The sequence below is a fragment of the Gallus gallus genome, chromosome 1 (assembly GCF_016699485.2).
Source record: "Gallus gallus isolate bGalGal1 chromosome 1, bGalGal1.mat.broiler.GRCg7b, whole genome shotgun sequence".
Classification (NCBI taxonomy): Eukaryota; Metazoa; Chordata; class Aves; order Galliformes; family Phasianidae; genus Gallus; species Gallus gallus.
In genome coordinates, this window is record NC_052532.1 from 186,634,216 (window position 1) to 186,654,534 (window position 20,319).

At 44.8% G+C, this 20,319-nt stretch overlaps 1 protein-coding gene across 14 annotated transcripts in view; it reads right to left on the bottom strand.

The window, feature by feature from the left end:
• The window catches only part of FAT3 (FAT atypical cadherin 3), a 420,810-nt gene that overhangs the window by 393,936 nt on the left and 6,555 nt on the right, over positions 1–20,319 (bottom strand). The window contains exons 1-3 of one of the 14 annotated variants that reach the window (XM_040703653.2): positions 2,401–2,593; positions 1,876–1,982; positions 1,324–1,395 (exon numbers count right to left, since the gene is read on the bottom strand). The exons of 11 other annotated variants lie outside the window; for them this stretch is intronic. The gene's annotated coding sequence lies outside the window, so the exon portion shown is untranslated. Of the gene's footprint in view, positions 1–1,323; positions 1,396–1,875; positions 1,983–2,400; positions 2,594–20,319 lie in introns of those variants that run through there. 2 more of the 14 variants (XM_040703797.2, XM_040703819.2) reach the window with 2 other exon arrangements.

The following is a 20,319-nucleotide window of genomic DNA, read 5'->3' on the forward strand; positions in this document are numbered from 1 at the left end:
GGGTATGGTCAGTTCCTGCACCTTTAAAATAACTTCCTTAAAGTATTCTCAGTCTTCCTGGGTTCCCATGCCCTCCAAAACTACCTCCCAATGAACCCTCTCAACCAGAGTCCCAAAGAGATTAAAGTCTGCCCTCTGGAAGTCCAAGGTGGCAGTTCTGCTGACTCCCCTCCATAGTTCAACAAAGATTGAGAAATCTAGCATCTCATGATCACTATGCCCCAGACAGCCTCCAACCTTTACATCCTCTGCAAGACCTTCTCTGTTAACAAACAGCAGGTCCAGGATTTTGCTTCCCCTTGTTGGCTCCTTCACCAGCTGTGTCCAAAAGTTATCTCCCACACACTCCAGGAACCACCCAGGACTCTTCCCTGTCTGCTGTGTTATAAATCCAGCAGATGTCTGGGAAGTTGAAGTCCCCCAAAAGAACAAGGGGGAGAGTCCTTGAGACTTTACCCAACTGCCTATAAAGTGTCTTGTCCACCTCTTCATCCTGGTTGGGTGGCCTGTAGTACCTATTATCCCATGATAATGTCAGTCTTATTGGCCTTTGCTTTTATTCTGACCCATAAGCTTTCAACCCGATCATCACCATCATTAATTTCCATACATTCGCATTCTTTCTTAACACCACCACCCTTCCTGCCTTGCCTATCCCTTTCAAAAAGTTGGTAGCCATCCATCACAGTACTCCAGCTGTTCGAGTCATTCCACCATGTTTCCACGGTGGCAACTCTATCATAGCTTTCCGACTGCACAGTGGCCTCCAGCTCCTCCTGTTTATTACCCATGCTGTGTGCATTAGTGTAAAAACACCTGATCTGGGCCTCCATTTGAGTGGCAGTAGCCCTAATACCCTCACGACCATACTCAGGTGTTTCTGTAGCACCAACCTCACACCAGTCCTTGTGTTCTTCCCACAAAAAGGTGAGTCATCCTCCTCCTTCACCAAAACACAAGACTGCGGGATCTTACTAGCACATCCCTCTCCCACAGGCACTGTCACGTTACATACAGGCTCCGTTCTAGTGACCCCAGTTACACCCCCACCCAAATTTGTACCTAGTTTAAAGATCTATCAATGAACCTTCCTAACTCCCATCATAAGACCCCTTTCCACTGGTGGGAGAAGCTACTCCTATTGGTTGCCAGCAGGCCTGGTCTCATGTAAATCAAGCAGAGGTCAAAAAACCCAAACCTCTGCCGGGCACATCAGGCTCAGAGCCAGATATTAATCCACTGGCCCATCATATCTAGTCCCTCATCATTCCCTATAACTGTAGGCATGGAGGAGAACACAACTTGTGCTCGTGAACCCTTTACCTGTCGCCCCAAGGCTCTGAAGTCCTTTTTCACAGTTCTTAGGGAAGTTATTCCTGTATTATCGCTGCCTACCTGAAACAACAATAGGGGACAGAAATCTGAGGGCTGAACTAGAGAAGAAAGTTTCTTCCTTACAACTTTAACCCAGGTCCCCAGGAGGCAGCAGACCTCCCTGTGTAGAGGGTCTGGTCTACATAAAGGTCCTTCTGCTCCCTTCAGCAGACAGTCACCAATGACAATGACCTGTTGTTTTTTTGTTTGCCGATGAGGTTTTAATGCTAAGTGTGGTCCAGTTAGACTTCAGTGACACCTCCGAGTGAGGAGAACCATCATCATCACCAGTGTCTAATTGTCCCTGCAGAGCACTGTATCTGTTATGCAAGGGCAGCTGGGGAGGCAGGGAAATGTCTGGGAGGGTGCGTCTACATCACTGAGCAGAGGCCTTTTGCCACTGCCCCATGCCCTCCAGTTCTTCACCATTGTTGTTAAGGGGAGGAGAGGACAGGGGTTTCACTGCAGCAGGAACACTGCCTGCCAGTTCCCCTCTGTTACCTGTTTGCAAGGCGGCAGGGGGTGACGTGCTCCATGTGGAGACTCAGCTGGCTGCCAAGATCTCAGAGTTGATAGGGACTAATGCTCCTCATCCTCTTCACCTCCTCCTTCAGGTCAACCACAAGGCTAAGTAAGTCATTTAGCTGGTCGCATCTAACACAAGTGCTGTCTCCATCTCCTAGCACTGCAAAGGCCAGTCTCTGACACTCTCTGCAGCCAGAAACCTGTGCACTAGCATGTTGTTTTGGGACTTCAGTGTGAGTCTCCGCATTTTTCTTGGCCACAGCCTTCCTTTTACATGTTCATGAGACCTTGGTCTGGGTCTCCACATTTTTCCCAGCAATAGCCTTCCACCGGGGTGCAGCCATGGCAGACCAGCAGACTCACTAGTACTACCAGGGTAGCCTTAATGAGGTGTGACTGATCAGCTCTGCCCTCGCCCCATTAGCAGGCCCTTTACAGGTCCCCCCCACACTTATCACTCGTTTCACATCGAGGTAACAACCCTCCTCACCCTGTAGTCACCTGAATGAGTGGCTTATGGTTTCTCCGCGTTTGAACGGCCCACGTAATTCACACACACTGACAACTCCTCTCCACCCCAGGTGGGCAACTACACATCACTGCCCTCCCCAGGCTTCTTCTAGGCAAGGGGACGTTGATGCAGAGCCGTTGCCCTGGCAACGCCCACTTCACGTCAGCCGCTCTCGCGAGAACTGCTGGGCTACTCTGTTTGTTACCACGGGGTTCCCTGGATGAAGGAACCGACCCAGACCCACTGTACCTCGGGTCAGTCGCTGCGGTTCTGGCCGGGACAGCTCTGAAGCAGCGAACCTCGGCAATCAGCTTCATTAAGAGCAGTTGAAGGCAATTACTAAATGCAGTACACTACTGCTTTTCTGTTCTCCACTGCAGGGCGATGCTGCAATGATGATTTTGACAGTGAAGTCAAAATGGCTCTTGCAACTTCAAAACAACCTGGCTTTCCACTTAGAAGGGGCTCTTAACAAAAGACTCAATGTTTCAGACGGAAAAGCTCATCTTGTATTCCCTTCTGCTTCCACCAAGCATCAAGGAACAAGATGAAGTGGACATTAAGTACCCTGCCTCCATGACAGGGCACCGCACAACATCCAGAGCCTTTCCCCAGGCACTCAGAAGACAGCGCTGTCAATAACCAACATTACACTGAGCTTGTGCAATTAGTTCAGCTACACACGTAGGCCAGTAACAAGGTCTTCAGAACAGCATTTCCCTGTCACTCATATAGAGAAGAAAAAAAAATAAATGAATGAATTTTATGATTGCATGTACAAAGTAGCACACATCATAACCAAGCAAAGATTTAGCTCCCCGCTTCCAGCACTTCACGCAAAACAAACACAACTCACATTCTCCATCTTGTCTCCTGCTTTTGTTGTTAAGTTTCAGCAAAATCCCTCCAGGCACATTAGAATGCTGCAAGGGCATAATTAAACCCTCAGCGACCCTGAAGGATATTACCTTTCGCAACAAGAATGGGAAAGAAAGCTCCTATCCTCCTCTAAGGACCAGATCTGCTAAGCATAACACTTACTGGCCCCTGACTTAAGCCTTCTTAACTTATATGTGTAAGTAACAGTGATTAATACTAAACATCTGAGATGTAACAGAAACCTTCATATGCTTATAACTCTGGGATAGCAGAAATCCCAAAAGGATCCCCAAGGTGTGCTACCACACATACATACCCCCCATCTTCCCTGCAGAAATTGCCCTAGGTTGGCCAAAGTTCCCTCTTCCTTATAAGAGAATGGCCTACCCTTCTCCAATGCTGTGAAAGATAGTACCACTGCACACACGTTTTGGTGTGTGCAGTTAGTACACAGCTAGGCAAGTGCACAACATAATAGGTGAGCAATTGTCTGAAGGATCAGGCGCAAAGGGTTACAGTAAATGGGGCAATATCAACCTAATGAGGTTCCACATTTTGGGGTCAGCCCTCTTCAGTGTTTTGTAAATGATCTCAACACAGGACTTGAAGGTATGCTAGGTAAGTTTGTGGGTAACACTAAATAAGGAGGAGATGCTGACTCCCTCGAGTGTGAAGAGAGGCCTTGCAGAGGGAACTTGGCAAATTAGAGGGCTGGGTAATTATCACAAACACAAAGCTTAACAGGAGCAGGTGCTGGATTCAGCAGCTGGCACCAGGCAACCCTGGCTATTACATACAGACTGGGAGACAAGTAGCTTCAACTAGGATAGAATCACAGAATCATAGAATCATAAATGTTGGAAGGGACCTTTAAAGACCATAGAGTCCAACTCCCCCACAATGAACAGAGACACCTACAGCTAGACGAGGTGCTCAGAGCTCTGTCCAGCCTGACCTTGAAAGTTTCCAGGGATGGGTCATCCACCACCTCTGGGCAACCTCTGCCAGTGCCTCACCATCCTGTGTATGTGAATAAAACCTGAGAGGCTAAGGTGGCAACTTTTAGAAATATTTAATCATCACAGTTCAGCTGGCTGGTTGCTTACCCTCGACTATTTCGGACTCTGAGTGCACATGTGCACTGCAGAGGGAATCCTAAACACCAGCCTACCAGCAGTTGGCTGTGCATGGCGTGGGGCAGATGTTGGGCAGATGTGTCCCTGCCTCTCGTCTGAGCACATGCTTGAACCATCTCTGAGGTGAGGCAAGGAGGGATTCAGAGCAGGGGATGCCGCTCACCTTCACTTGAACGGAGGCATTCAGCCACACTGCACAGACACCAAAGCACGTTGTAAGTTCAGCCATTTCTGACGACATGCCAGTACACGTCAGGACTCAGATATGCACACAAGCTGTCCAATAAAACTGATCTAAAAAACTACAATATCTTTTGTCTGTAAAGATAATTGCCAAATGTGGGAAAAAAAAAGAAAGTCTCGATCTTAAAAAAGAAACATAATCTTGCTTGGAAATGTTTTTAACACAGCATTTAGAAGAACGTGCATTCCTGTTGAAGGGAGAAATGTGAAGGTCCTACAGGCTGCAAGACTTGGTGCAACTTAGGAAAACACACTCATAAAAATAATTAGACTTTTGTTCTCTCACGTGGGGTATGCAGGATGAATAGTGAAAACAAGTCATTTCTTTATTTCCCTACTCCACCTGTTCAGAAGGATCTGTTCACGTAGGGCCAGATGCAAACCGCCGGCCTGTGTTGGGTTTACATGACAAGGCCTCGGTAGCGGGGGCTGAGGGGTGTCCTCTGTGAGCACTGCCCAGCACTGCCCCATGTCACAGCAGAGCAGCTCCAGCTGCTCCCACAGGGACCCACTGCTGGGCAGAGCTGAGCCGTGAGTGACTCTGGGTGCACTCGTGGGAGAGAGGATTGAAGGGAGGAAACAGTGCTGTGCAACGGTAGCTCGGAGAGAGGGGTGAGAGGAGCTCTAGTCTGTTATCAGTAGGGAATAAATTGCATTAATCTCCTTTATGTTGAGTCTGTTTCACCTGTGACAGTAACTGGTGAGTGATCTCCCTTCTCCTATCTCAATCCAAGAGCGTTTTTTTTTCCCCTACTTTCTCCCCCTGCCTTTTCAAGGGGGTGAAATGAGACAGCGGCATGGTGGGGTTGAGCCGCCCATCAGCTGTTAAACCACCCCACTGACACAGTGCTGGATTAAGATAGGGAGGAAACTCGGGAGCCTGGATTCCTCTTCTCTCTCATTTAGTGCTACATCTCCTTTCATTTATTTTCCTGGCTTCCTTTTGCTAAGATTTATTTTAACAATATCCAGTTATTAAATGTACCAGATAGCATGAAACTAGAGATAAGTTTGCAATACATGACAGCAAAACAAATTAAAATAATGGAAAACGTCAATGTTCACCTAACTCCTCCTGTGTAATGCCAAACTCCTGTCTTGCAGCAGTAGCACTCTACTGAACAGTTAGATATAGGCTCACCTCAACAGATTTATCACAGTGAACTTGTTATAATACATTGCTACCTTCCAACTCATCTTTACAGCACTTTCTTTGTCCCCAAAAAAGAAAATTCCAAGTTCAAGTTCCTGAACAAGGGCTGTATTAAGTTAGAATAAACAGATAGCATCAAATACATTTCTGTTTTGCCAGGAAATAAAACAAATGCGAAGTGCCACGCTGCAATAAGATACAGGCTGATTTTCCTCCTTGCATAGCGAGCTACCACCTCATTAACAAACACGCAACAAGAGCTACATGTGCCCAAGGATGGGGTCATGTTGACATTTCAAATGCATCCTGGAAGTTCTAAGAGATCCATGCCCTTCTGCAATAACAATGATATTGCTACAATGATCACCCTTACGTTCTGAACGCGTCCATAGATGTCTGTGTTTAGGCAACCCAATTCCAGACTTCATGCCTATTTAAGCATTGCAACGGTCAGTGAGCATTGCACCAGTTGGCTTTGGGCCTTCGCCATTTGCGTGCTCTCCAAAAGGAACCCATGAACACTACCAGGACAATGGGACCCAGTCAGATGCTTTTAAAAAGGAGTCGAGATGGAAGAGGAATACAGACTGCATCTCTCAAAAAGACAGGCAGCTGATCAGATAATTCCTTAACCCAAAGGAGAACAAAACACTCATGAATTTTCATACTGCATAAAGTTATTACAGAAAGCAAGGTTGGGAGTACGTGCCAGCATGGGCGTACTGTTTGGGACTCTGTATTTGGCATCATCTACTGCAGCCATCAGTTGACTTCTAGGAAGAGATTAAAAGCTGAAGCACAGAGGAGAGGCTTTCACTAAATTAGCTCAAAACTTTTATTTTGCTTGCGGATCACATCAGTTCAGCACAGGGCAAAGAGGGCCAGAAATGCACCAGACTGGGGTGTACCTGGGCCAAGGGAATGCCCCTGCAACACTCAGTTCAAAGGAACTGTAATGACAAAACGTGCTGGAGCTGAAGAAGGCTCTGGTAACTGTAGTACCCCAACAGTGATCTCATGGAAAGGTGGGAAAAGGTGGGGTGCAGCCTTCCACCATTTTGCCTTCCACCTCCCTTCAGATATTTATAAATATTTACCAGATCTCTTCTCAGTCTTCTTTTCCACAGTCTGAACAGACCCAGGTTACTCAGCCTTTCCTCATACAGGAGATGCTCCATGCTTTTTATCATCTTTGTGGTCCTCCACTGGACTCCTTCTAGGAGATCCCTGTCTTTTTTGAACTGGGGAGCATAGAACTGGAGACAGTATTCCACGTGTGGCCTCACCAGGGAAAGTAGAGGATAAGGATCACCTCCCTCAACCTACTGGCCACACTCTTTTAATGTACCCCAGGATATCATCAGCCTTCTTGGCCACAATGGCATGCTGCTGGCTCAAAACCAACTTCTTGTTCACCAGGACCACCAGGTCCTTCTCCGCAGAACTCATCTCCAGCAGGTCATCTCCTAACCTGTACTGATGCACAGTTATGCCTCCCCAGGAGCAAGACTATACTCTCGCTCTTGTTAAACCTCATCAGGTTCCTCCCTGCCCAACTCTCCAGTCTGTCTAGGTCTTGCTGAATGGAAGCACAGCCTTCTGCTGTGTCAGCCACTCCTCCCAATAGTCACATTGCTGATATATTTACATAACCCTCTTTGGCATCCTTCGCTTTTTAAAGTCCTCAAATGAGTAATCAGAAGGACTTCTTCATTGCTGGGTCAAGCTCTTCTCTGGTTCTTTGCCAGCAAATTAGGGACTTCATCCATCCCTCAAGCTACCTGAGGAAAAATGCAGGAAAGCTCTGGATTGCTTGTCAGTACTGTCAGAGGAAGTATGAACTCTGCAGCACAGCATGTTTGCAACAAGCTGGGCCAACCCTGCTGCATCACAGCACCATTTATGGAGAAGCTCAGACAGTACCAGCAGCAATGCTGTGCACACAGCTACAGCCTGAGCTCACATCTCATGACTTCACCTCAAAGCCAGAAAATCAAATTCCAAATTCCATCTGTACAGCCGCAACAGCTTAATCACAGCAGCCCTTACCTGCAGGAGAGAAATAAATCAGCACAGGTAACATATCAGCAATACTCGCCACCAGAAAGACACTGGCAAGAGACCATCACTATCAGCTTGAATGCTGTCTGTCTGTTCATGGGCAGCTCCTCAAGTAAAGTACCAGGAATATCATTTAAAGAATGCAAACAACAAAAAGCATTTCTTTTTTCCTTTATTTTTTGTCTCCGTAAGATATCAGGCCAATATCAGGTCTCCCCAGCCTGCTTTCTCACCTCCAGCAATATCCTCTCAAGTGGTGGGAATCCTGCTTAAGAGCAAGGAATTACGGTCACAGTGCCAATGTATAATGCTTTGGCAACAGACCAAGCACTGTAGCAGACAATGCATAACATGAAATGAAGAAAAGACTTTCTTTTCGCATTACATTTTCTCTGAATAAAATCTGAGGCTTTATTCTTAACAAGTTCATGAGCAAAGTGATTTGTCTCTGCAGCCTGTGTATGGCATCCCTTTGCATGGGGGCTCCCAGCATGCTGCTGCTCTGCTCCATTACCCAAAATGCTCCAAAATAAAGAAATATTTCTGAAATAAGAACTATCAGCAAAGTCATACAGAGAGAATGTTCACAATGAAGGGGAGGAGAGCAAAATGTATCACAGCACACTTTCAGAGTTCACATTCCTCCAAAACCTATCTCCTGTCAATCCAAGCACGGTGATAACCCAGCTGCTCTCTGTATCTCAGCAGTTCCAGAACTGTGTATTTTAACTGCACGTCAAACACAGACCAACAAGGTCCAAGTGTATCTGGGACCTTAGTGTGCCTCACACAAAAAGGAGTGAGCGCTTAGCATGTGAAGGCAATTCGCCACACAAGTATTCTTTGTCTTTGGCAAAGACAAAATTCATCCTGTCCCTATCTGCCATGGTCTCCTCTGCTGCCCTCAGATTCTCATGCAGAAAAGCAACAGTTAACTCTCTTGCATGAGTTCCTGACCAGCATTCTGCAGTACATTCTGCCACTGCACGCAACAGCCAACCTCTCCTCATCTCATTAAGGCCGTATTGATGCGCAACACGGGCACAAAACACAACGGCACTCCTAAGTCTTGCCTTATTTTCATTCAGCACTATGCCAAGCTCCAATTTAAGAAGGGCACCATGCTTTCTCCTGCATAAACAGAAGTGAAGAATAACTTAAAAACAAATTACAAACCCAAAACGTTATTGCACTTTTCCTCTCTCGAGTCTAGCGCTGTGCAGTTCAAAAAAAAAAAAGTCTGGAACATTTCCACAATGAAAATATGTAAATTAATTACTCTCTTATGTTGATTGATGAAAGTTATTTTGGTTGAGAACAATGCAAGTCACCCACAGTTTACAAAACAATATGTCAATAAAATGAGTTAGACCTGCTGAAGAAAATATTTGTTGTAGCCTACAGCTATTTTTGCACATGCGTAACCTTGAATTACAGTTCTTAGGAAAAAAAAATACCACTTCAACATTCAGATTAGCAACTAGTAAGTTGAGACTTGCATTTCCTTGAGTACTAAGGAATCTATTAATGTAGCAGACAAAAATACACCAAAGAGGGTTAGAGAGCATATTATCATCCTTCATGATCCCAGCAAATGAGAAGTGACAAAACTTAAAAATTTACAGCATAGGCTTTTTATCATGAAAATAAAAATGCTTTGAGGCGTTAAGTGTTACTCTCTCAGCGTGTATTCCTCCCCTACCCCTCCTCACAACCCGGGCAGATTTGCATAAAGAAAAGAAAAGAAATGAGAAAAAAAAAATAACCTGTACAAAGTATCACTACAAAGAGCATCTCAACCTTCACAACACTTGCAGGACTTTCTGCTATGGCCAACAGTAACTACTGCTCCAGCCCAAAATGTCACATGCATGCAGCTCTTCACCATGAACAAAAATCTAGTCAAGACAGGGAGTGCAAAGGACCCCTCGAACAATCTGGTACAAAAGGGACTGAAGGGTTGGGCACCATTACAGAGTGGTGGATCAAGACCCTTCACAGTGTCCTAGGTGTGGCATCTCCATAACTATCCACAGGATGCCAAGTGAGACTCTACAGTTACCTCAACCCCAAGATGTGGGGAGGGCAAGTTGGACCTTCCCATTGGTGAGGCCCTGACACAGGATGCCCAGAGAACAGTGGTGCTCCTTGGAGGTGCTCAAGGCCAGGCTGGATGGGCCCTGGGCAGCCTGAGCTGGTGGGGGGCAGCCCTGTCCATGGCAGAGGGTTGGGACTGGGTGGCTTTGAGATCCCTTCCAACCCAAGCCATTCTGTGATTCTGTGATTGAGGAGCTCAGCCTGGGGCATGCAGTTCTTGAACCTACTACGCAAGGTTCCCATAAAAATTAAAGGGCATGCCTGTTTGCTCTTTTTCAGACTTGAGCAAACTAAAATGAGTCACAAGTATCAGAAAGCTTAAAATATGCAAATATGCACAGCAAAGAATCAAAACATTTACCCGACACCTGCTTGCTGGAGGATTCGATTCCTTCAACAAAATTCTCGGGTAACTCCCGGCTGAGCACCCAGCTTCTTGTCACCATCTCGGCTTCTGGGAATGAAGGTTCTGGGATTTCTGTCAGAAAACTGTCTCCAAGGCCTATCTATTTCTTGTGTTAACTTTCAAGAGCGAGATGGGAGAAAACTGTGAAGTTTCACATTCCTCTCCAATCCAAGTTGCTGGAGAAAGCTCACTTTCTCACTTCCTCCCTCCCCTTTCTGAGCCTTTCCCTGAGATGGTGATATAGGAAATCAGTCTGTGCTCTCCAAAATCTGCAGCATCCCGTGTTACAGCCTCTCTGGAGGACAACCCTGCATCACTCTGCACTGCTACCAAGGGGATCAGGGGACATGTGCCAGCTACCAGCCACAAAGCTCCCAGCATCAGCTGCGGAACAGACCGCGGGTCTTGCTAACTTCCCTCTGCAGCTGCTAGGAGAAGTATTTCAGCTGCTGATCTGCATTACATTAAGTTGTTTCCCTAGAAACATAAGTGATATTACAAATTCAAGTCTGAAAAAAAAAAAATAAATTACATTTTGCAAAAAAAAAAGTTAGCACCTTTCTCTATGCCTTCCCCCCTTTCCTCAACTTCTGAAGCTTAAAACCCAATAACTGCAAAGAGAACCACAGAAACAGCCTTCCAATTACAGACAAGCAGCAATTTCCAAGCACTAACAATACCTGTATCTTACTGGACATCATACTGAGACCTAGCAAACTAAAGCAGATTTTGCAATGAGATTATATTATTCAGGCCCAATTAATGGTAGATGCAAAACTGAAATGAGATAAACACCACTTTATGCTAGCAGTCTTACTGAGTCTGTGACATTACCAAAGATCAAAAGAAGCATCTTAAGCAAGCTATTCTCGCCACGAAATAAATAAATACATTTTAATGAGAAGGAAAATATCCTGTGTGTCAAGACTTTGCAACCTGAATGTGGAGCAAGTCTGCTTGCCTGTAATGGAAAGGACACCTTAAAAACATGAGATTACTTGGAAATTTGCAACAATAGCATCTTAAAACTGGAGATGCAGGAAGAAAAGTAAACTAATATATATTCCATTTCTGCAGGATACATATTTTTCTTACTCATCTCCTCACAGACGGATATTACTTTAGCATAGGTGTATTATCTCTCTGTATTTCTATTTCCAGACAGTAATATTAAAAAATTGTATTAATCCAAGTCTGACTCAGAAACAGGAAAAAAGGGTTCCAAAAGTCACCTCCCTCCCCTCCAAACTTAGGCCAAGGCGGTGTTTACCTGCCACTGTCAGAATGAGGACGCCAAATCAGAAGATCCAATATTTTTAAGTGGCACATGTGATGTGATGGGGTTTTTTTTTTCATGGCTTTTATAAAGATAAGGAAAACACAGAGAAAAACTGTCAATCTCTTAAAAAAAATTAATAATAAAATAAAAACTCGGAAAGCTTACTCCAAAAATGAGTAAATAAGACCACAACTTAAGACAGACATTTCTACTATACAGAAACTAGGACAGGAAAACAACCAAACTATACTTCAGAGTACACTCTGCACGCTGACTCGCTGAAGCCACAAAAGACAAAACCAGGAATGTGTGTTTGTGCACTACCACCTACAGACAGTGCTTTTGCACAAACACATTTCCATGCTTACAACAATAAATATAAAAGAATAATTAAAAAATAAATAAACTGATACAAGGAGTATCCAGCCTGAAGAAGCTAATGCTGTGTGAGAGCAGTGACGGCTGGATGCCCAACTCCAGGCTGAAAACACAGCATTGATGAAAAAGTGGAGGAAAAAGAAAAAAGAAGAGGCACATCCTTCTTACTGTGAATTCACTCCAACCAACAAAGCCAGTGAGAAACAAAAAAAAAAAAAAAGAGACTGAAAAACATGTTTATTTTGAGAGTCACATCTACTCCTCTACTCATTTCTATAATTTACAACTTGTATTAATTTATCCCACCACTCCTATGGATTCACTTAGTAACTTAAGGAACGCTGAACTTGTCTTTTAGTTCTAGTCATGTGGTGGCCTAACTTTGATTATACCTACACAGAAACATAGAATCATTAACGTTGGAAAAGACCACTAAGACCATCTTGCCAACCATCAGCCCATCCCCACCATGCTCACTAGCCATGGCCCTCAATGACACATCTCCATGTTCCTCAAACACCTCCAGGAACAGTGGGTGACTCCACCACCTCTCTGTGCAGCCTGTGCAAGTATCTGGTCATTCTTTTGGAGAAGAAATCTTTCCTAACATCCAACCTGAGCCTCCCCTGGTGCAACTTAAGGCCATTCCCTCTTGTCCTATCGCTACTACCTGAGAGAAGACACTGACCTCCACCTCACCACAACTTCCTCTAAGGGCACTGTAGAGAGTGATGAGGTCTCCCCTGAGCCTCCTCTTCTCCAGACTGACCAATCCCAGTTCCCTCAGCAGCTCCCCATAACACTTGTGCTCCAGATCCTTCACACTGCCCTACTCTGGACATGTTCCAGCACCTCAATGGCTTTCTTGTAGTGCAGCGAATTCCACCATACAACTGTAATACATGAAAAATGATTTCTTAGCCGAAACTATCTGCTCCAAAAATATAATCCTGTAATGCAATAAGAAAATATTTTCCTATGTCCCTTTATTACTGCATCACTATTTTTACATTCCTCTAGAAGACTCTAGAAATTGTTTGCTTAACTTACTTAGCCCAGGAAATAACAGGTGTCTCAGTTAATTTATTTAGAGTTCTTGTAATTTGGCATCTGAGCCCACAGAGACATTTACTTTGTTGTCATCCTCATTCACTTTCTGCTTTGTTAGCATCTAAAGAAATCAATGCCATGCAGCACTTCATTTTCATAACTTCATCTTCTTTCAACCTAGATCTTCCTAAATGTAGAAACTGAACAGGTACATAGCTTGCTGTCTCTCTGGGCTTTAATTATATTTATAAATAAATAAACTCATGAGGATGCTCGTTAATTCAGTGCATGCATACAATCCTTATTAAAGTATCCTATTCAAGTTTATCAAAGTTTTTTAAACTGTATGAACAGCTGCAGGTTTTGATGGGCAGACTACTCTCTCCTTGTTATTTCTTCTCCATTTTGTGCCCTAGAGAATGGAAAAAAAATGTCCAAAAGAGTTGGAAAAGGGAAGAATTGCACTCTTCGTTTTTTACACATTCCTGAACAGTTGTGTTTAGGATTTTCACCAAAGCAACCAAACAAAAATAAGTACAACCTTAGTGCTTCCACAGCACTTTCAGAACAACAGCTGGTGCAGGCTTTCTCAAGCAGTGCTGCTCAGACTCTCCAGGATGCCGCAGCCTTGCAGCCAACACATATCTCACCCTGAGCTGTGCTTCCTGCAGCATCCTGTCCTGTTGCAATAGCAGCCCAGTTTCATAGTACTTCCCCGGGTTGAAAGGTCACTATCCTAGTCCCTCACTTAATGAACAGCAGTCTGCATAAAGATAAGTTAAAAAATCTCCTTCCCATAAAGGGACTGTTAACACTAATAGATTTGATTCTTTTTTTTTTCATATTGACATGTCCATATTCTGAACCACACATTGTTTTCCTCTTCCATTATCCCAGGATGTTCCCAGAAAAGCTTGGCTATGCAGTTACTCCCCCAGTAATCTTTCTGACACTACCCTGCGTGATCCCTAGACATCCCATCATGATCACTGACTCCTTTCAAGTCCTTAAAACCTCATGAGCCAGAACTTCGCTCATAACCACGAAACCAAATAATGAGGTTCCCCGTGCAAAACAGAAGCATGAGAACGCTCCCATTCTGTCCTGCCAAACTCCAGTCCCTTTCAGCGACCTCCTCATTACGTGCAAAATAATTGGACTCCAACCCTTGCATTCACAGTAGAAAGGCAATGGGTGCTTTGCTCGCCCAGCACACAGATGGCTTTCTGAGAGTGGGCACCCCAATGCCTGCCCTGTGACCACAGCTCCCACCACACACAGCAGCACCCCGGCTCTACACGGGACACACACAGAGATGCTGTCTTGTGCCAAGGTCAGCAATCACATGCACTACACAGAGCAATCGTGTACGGCCTCAATTCATGTGCTCTAGCCCCTCCATCCATGAAACCCAAAGACAACAGGTTTGGCAAGCTCTGCGTGGGAATGCAGGACTGACACCAGACATCAGAGTGTAAGATGCTTTCTGCAGTTTTGATTATGTATCCACATGAGCAGCTCCTGGCTGAATCACTGCCACTGCTTCAGCATCTTCCTTATAGCCTCACTGGGTGAGAACTACAAGTTTGCCTGTGGTCTCTCTCAGCTCACTGACCTACTTACTACTACAAAGACAGACATTAATGGACTTCTCTTTTAACTTCCGCTAATTCTTCCTTTCTAACCACTGCTTCCCAAATACAGACCACCTGGAAGTTAAATGTGCTTAGCATTGTCAAGATCTATGGTCCAAAAACTACTTTCCCAAAAAACAACAGCCCCATGCTGCCAATAGCAAATATCTTCAGCAAGGTGCATTAGCAGCTGCTGACCACCCATAAACTATACCTCTACAGATCAGGCCTGAAGTTCACAGAAGACTCCAGACTACCTTAAGGTCTAGACCAAGTTTCTACTTTCTCTGTAGAATAACTATTTAATTACTTTTAATTTTTATGCTGTTATTAAGTGTTTTTTATAGGAAAGGGAAGAATGGGAGGGGAATCTTGAGTCAAATCAGCACGTGCACTTTGCTAACCAGCATGATCTTCATTTTGCTACCATGGTGGAGCTGGGCCAAGGTTACACAAAGCACAGCTGAGGACAGAGCTAAGGCATGCCCTATGTAGGGACTCAAAAGCTACAAGGCAATAAACTGAGATTTCTTCTTCTTTTTCATCTTAGAATCATAGAAACATAGAATCAACACGGTTGGAAAAGACCCACAGGATCACCCAGTCCAACCATCCACCCATCACCAATGGTTCTCACTAAACCATGTCCCTCAACACAATGTCCAAATGTTCCTTGAACACCTCCAGGGTCGGTGACTCCACCACCTCCCTGGACAGCCCATTTCAGTGCCTGACCACTCTTTCAGAGAAGTAGTATTTCCTAACACATTCCTTACACAGTCTTCCCTTACACATTCCCTTTTTTCCTTGTGTATTCCCTGCTACACGCATACATACATACTCTGCACAATGAAAATTCAAAGACAGAGCTAAACAAATAGCACTGGAACAGGTTGCCCAGGTGGATGCCCCATCCCTGGAGACACTCAACGTCAGGCTGGACAGGGCTCTGAGTACCAGATCAAGCTGTAGGTGTCCCTGTTCACAGCAGGGGTGTTGGACTAGATGACCTTTAGTGGTCCCTTCCAACTCAAATGATTCTGAGTCCATGAAATACATAAAAAAGGGAAGAGGAGGAAGAGCCCCTAAGGCTGAAATCACAAAGCTTTGGTTGTCAGAGAGGTGGCAGCTAATTCTCAATTCCAGCAGAGCTGAGTTAGGAGATGAAAATGGTGGCAGCAGAAAAAAAGGGAGCCAAAAATATCTGTCACCCATCTCTAAGCCCTTCTTATCCTATGCAAAACCAATGAGCATGTTAGACGTCGGTAAGCATGTTATATAAGGAAGTGGTACATCAATTCTTTTACTTCTAAAATGGTAATGTATGAAGATACTGCTCTTCCTTGTGAAGTGTTTTGAGATTTACAAGTGAAAAAAATAGTGTTTGTGGACTGAAGCTGAACTCCCCCCACATCAGTGCAGTGGAGTCCCCTGAAGGCTGTGAGCTGTGAGCCCATACAGACAGCAGCAGCTCAGGGCAGGTTAGCAGCACTTCAACTCATTATCAGTCATTCCTATCAGACTGCTCCATAAACACCCTTCTTCTAAAGAAGGTATCTTCTGAACCATCCACATGCTGAATACCACATCACATGAAATCTTGTCTGAGAACTCATCAGAGGGAGCTTTAATGCTCACAGCAGCACGCAACGAGAAGGATGGAAAGATAAAACGAACCAGCCAAATCTCCCTTAAGAAATGTGCCCAAAGTGAACCCATCTTGGCCATTTTCACAGAATTTCAGCCCTATGACAGACATCTGAAAGGAAGATGCTCTCAAAGACTTCATTTTTTCTTTGGATGTGAAACCATGCACTGATTGTAATAACACATATTTGATCAAATGCCATGCTACAGGCAGCTCTGGTTCTAGAAGGCTGTTTTGATAGACATACAGCTGAATATTACTACAGATAAAACTACTCTAAAGCCCAGCACTTGGCTGCCACTCCTGTTGCAATCAGAAGAGTATAACCAACAAAGGCCTTAAATTACAGCCCAGGCTTACATTTTTATATATTTGTTATAGTTACCCCTGGATACTTTGCTGTGAAACCTGATCAGTGTGTTGATATATGCAGAGATTAAGTCATCCAGTCTCTACTGGCAGAGAAATGCACACTCACAAGAAGAAGTCACTATTCCTTTTGTCCAAAATCCAAAAAAATCTAATCTCAGCTTCACTGCGGTGGATTGAAAACGACTCCACGAATGCCAAGAACGACTTAGCTGAGAGGACAGTACAAACCAGGACTTCTGCTAACCTCCAGCAACACGTGTCAGTACAATAAAAACAACCTACGCACCAAATGCACCCTGAAGGTGGCCAGCCCTGTTACAGATAACTTAACAATCACGTAAGAGCAGCATTATTTGAACTCTGCAAGGATACACCACAAGAACAGCCACAATCCTCAGCGCACACACGCTGCAAATGAACTCCCACTCTGCACAGAGTAATGATCTACATAATTTCTGTTTAATGATTCCTAGGAAAGTCTCCATAGAGCCCCTGAAACGCATTTGCAAGAGTGGTTGTGGGCATAGCATGCTCCATGGCCATGGCAAGAGGCACACGTGTCCTGTCTTCTGCACATAGAGAGCCCCCAAGTGCTCCAGGGGACCAGCAACCAACAAATATACTTGGGTTCACAGCTCCTGATTCAGTGGAGGGCTGATCTCTGCCTGACAGATGGCAGTTTTTGTCCTGATGGCAGTGTCAGAGCAACCCTCAAGATGCAGGCTTGACATACACAGCAGAACTACTCAAATGAGTAATGCTCCTAAGACTCCAAGCAATGCAACAGTCAGGCAACAGACGACTTCTATTCTAAAAGGCTTTTCTACACCCGCACTGAGACGGGGAATGCCTCACTGTGGCTGAGCACCAGGAGAAAAGAGCGTACAGGAGATGAAGAGCAACAGAAGTGAAAAAGGTGAATAACGCACACAAGAGGTGATCATCCCAGGATCCCTCAGATTCCCCCTCTCCTGCCAGCGACAGACTCCATGCAGGTGTGACCCTACACCTTGCTGAGTGTACACTGCGAGCTGACTGAGACAGATCGGTTACATCTGCAGGGTGAAGGAACACCACATTTACTCCATAAACACTTTGGCTAAAAAATACTTACACAACAGAGAAATTATGAAGCCAAAAGGATATATCTCAACAGAGTTACTGTGAGAAGCAATGTGAATTTCTGCAATAAACATGCTCCTTCGGCCTTTGTCTGCCTATCACAATAATACTTATTCAAAGCTTCTGGGAATAGGCAGTAAAATTCCTTTTATTGTTATTATTACCCTCTTCATTTCTGCAGATAAAACAATAAAGCAGTAACACAGAGGAAGAGACACGCACAAAGTTACTGACACTTTTATAAAAGTGAGAAATTAAAATCTGGTTTGCTCTCAGCGAGGTCTTCTGCACATCGCTGTTTCCCAGAATCACTGTGCAGAGTTTCTGCTTGCACATACAGTCAGCTGATGAAAAGCTGAGCATGAAAGCACACTAAGGACTGCCCCCTTAAGCACACCAAATAAAACCATTTACTATGTCATTTTAGCCACGCTAAAAATGTCAGGTATTTAAGAGAGCTTAAATAAATAAATAAATAGATAAATAAAGAAATCTTTAAAGACTTACAGGTGCAAAACTCTTTCTGCATCTTCCCCTTTCTCGCCATTCACCATCCAGGTACCTGGTGAGGCACTGGCACAGGTTGCCCAGAGAGGTGGTGGATGCCCCATCCTTGGACACTCAAGGTCAGGCTGGACGGGGCTCTGAGCATTTGATGGAGCTGTAGGTGTCCCTGTTCATTGCAGGAGGGTCGGACCAGATGGCCTTTAAGGGTCCCTTCCAACTAAAACAATTCTATGATTCTATACCTAGCATAGTCCAGGATCCCAAAATTTCCAGGTTCCTTTCCTCAGTCGCTACCAGCATCCCCCTACCAGCATCCTCCCACCACCGCTCTGCCCAGCCTTCACTCCTCAAAGCTTTTAACCCATGACTAGACAAGGAAGTACCATCTCGCAGTCCTTATTCAACTTGAAATCCTCTCTCCTCCTTTCCACTTTCTCCCTTGTCTTCCCACACTCGCATCACACTTGAAAAAGTCAACAATGAGACAACCAATATTTGGTGATGTTCAAGAACCATTTTAGCTGTCACCAGACAGCTCCAAACTGAGGGGAACGGCATTGGAAAAGATGTCTGTAGATGAAGACTGTGAGAATATCTGAGGAATGAGACAGAAAGGGAAAAACTGACAAAACTGCACATCCTGGTGTCGTAAGATAGACTGCAGGCCTTTCCTGGTATAAATTGACTCAAAGACAAACCACAGCCAAAAGCACACATTGGAGAGAGCCAACCTCAAGGCCCTTCAGCAGCACATATCCCCAGTCTCACAATACGGCTGCAAAAGCACGCAGGGTATTTGCTTATACTCCTAACAATCTGTATCATAATGCTTCTTAGTAACACAATAAACCACACCAAAGGAGCCTTGTGGGCATCTTTAAATATTCCCTGCACCACTCATGTGAGGTAACAGCCTCCCAGCCAGACGTGGATGTGGGCCAGCAGACATCCGTGAGGCAGCACCGTCCCAGGCACCAGAGGTGATCCAAAGCTCACACATCATTTGGAGAGAGTTCTGTCTCCACATCACAGGTCGAGAGCAAGATTTTAGAACCGGCCTGCTCCGTGAAACTCACAAGAATGACACTGGTGTCCAAAAACACCAAAAGAATTCCAAAGCCAGGTCCATCTGAAAAGGACAGCGGGTCTCTGCACAGGCTGCAAATGACAGCAGAAACTAAAAAGCTAGAAATCCCTCTCTCTGTACAGGGCAACAGCTAAACCTTGCCAAAATCCCCAGCCTCCAGGATCCTTGATGTCCTAGTAAGCTGCCCCACATCTCCACTCTATGTCGATCACACTGAAGCCAGGCTGGATGTGGCTCTGGTGGTTGGCGACCCTGCACATAGCAGGGGGGTTGAAACTGGATGATCACTGTGGTCCTTTTCAACCCAGGCCATTCTATGATTCTGTGATTCTATGATTAAGCCTCTTGGCCACTGTGAAGTAGCAGCTGCTTTTTCACTCTGTTTGCATCCAGGCCCTGAAAACCTCCAGCTTAAGATAATAATAGTAATAATTACTGTTGTTCTTTCCCATCTTGTTGTTCTGTCCCAGCTTCTCTGCCAGAGGATCGTTTCCTTCTAAGTGGCACAAACGCTTTATCTAGACCAGAGCACTACAATACAACGGACACCCACCACTAAGGGCAAAGCAAGAACAGAAAGTGACATTTTATCCAAGGAACAAAGGAAAAGGCTGGACTTTTCCAAAAGAAACCAGCAATTAGGTACCCTAGAAGATGCTAACTGTGAAAAGTGGTGCTTGAATTTTGGCTAAAAAAATATCATAGCAAGCCTTGGGGGAAAAAAAACAAGCCCACATAAACTCTCAGCTCAGGATTCATTGACTGCCAGCATATCCATCATATGCATTGCACTGCAGTGAAAATCCATAAGGATAGGTCATTGCAATGAAACACAAGCTGGCAACTTCACACTGCAT